We start from the raw sequence: 1,414 nt of genomic DNA, 5'->3' as shown, positions 1-1,414 counted from the left end.
CACACCGACTGCCTATACTTAATGCTGCACGTTGCTAAATGAGGGCTGCAATTTCAACCTATCAACCACTGCGATGTTTACAGTAGCACCAAGCAAACCAGAAAAAAATAATTAAAACCGCAATTTGTTTACATAACACATACCAGCTACGAGCCTTTTTATAAGTTCACTTCCTCAATGCAATCACTTCATAACTTCGCCTATAATTTATGACCTTTCCCACTGGCCTTCTAACTGCTTCCTAACTTCCTACAGGCGCCGTTTTATTACTTTTCGCGCCGCTATTCGCAATCAAATCACCCTGTGTTTACAACACACGAACCCCGACAATAACATTCGGCACAATGCGCACGTTCTGGAACACAGCTCCTCTCTCTGTGACGAAACAAGGCGCTCTGTCTGCCGATTGTCGCTGCCCGGTGTTCTGCTTTTCAAAGCCCCTTTTTTCTTTTCTAGCAAGATTGTGCGACTGACTGGCTCAATGCTTTCCACAATGAACGAATCCCGCCAAACAGTTTTGTGTGGATTTTTTTTAACTAAACAACTTTCCAATCAGCAATCCCAGGTAAGCTATTCGTTATTACGACTTACAATAAAGTTAAAGACTTTGTACTAATTACTATTTAATGTCTCATGTTTTATATTAAAATAACTACTGCGATTTGCTTAAAATGACTGTTATTCAAATATTTGCAGTTATTATGATTGTAAGGTAGCACTAACACTACTGTTTTAAAACATCATGTTATGCCTCTTTTTAAATCCCAAACATAGTGGTAAAAGTGTTCAAATATGTGAATAATCCAAATAGTTTGATACAGGTTAAAAATTCTACAGATTTGTAAATGATTTCCATCACAATGTTTTAATGTATTATATCGCTCACTATATATAGAAAAGTCACTTTTTCTTTTACAAAGCCATAGCAGACTAGTTACTACAATTCCAGCAAAAACAAACAACACCAAAAAACAAGTAACAGAGCATCTGGACTTAATTAATTAGCTGATTAAAAGGGGTTTCAACAGCACGCGTCTTATCAAACCTTACATGACCTCAACTGACTCAATGGACGACTGCAGGATTTGACCAAAGTGTAACTCGCACCTAGCGCTATTAAGTAAACTCTAGGCGACTGTTTCGTAACAAGGCAAGCACAATAGAGTGCTGTTTGTTTACCTGTGTAGGTCAAATACAGGATGGAGTCCACAAATACGATACTTTAACCAGATATCTCGGTACAAGTTGTAAATTGGAAAGCCTGTTTCCTGCAAGTAAGTTGCCAACGCAGGAAATCACAATTGGAGCGCTGTAAGTTGAAGTAAATATCTTGAGACGTTTCGAAATTAATTTGTTTATTCCTATAGTAGCCGATACCAAAGGTTTATAATTGTACCAATAGTTTGGTTATATG

Source organism: Ascidiella aspersa, chromosome 4 (assembly GCF_963924565.1).
Source record: "Ascidiella aspersa chromosome 4, kaAscAspe10.2, whole genome shotgun sequence".
In the NCBI taxonomy this organism is placed as follows: domain Eukaryota; kingdom Metazoa; phylum Chordata; class Ascidiacea; order Phlebobranchia; family Ascidiidae; genus Ascidiella; species Ascidiella aspersa.
The sequence above is the reverse complement of the archived record's forward strand: the minus strand, read 5'-3'. Positions refer to the sequence as shown.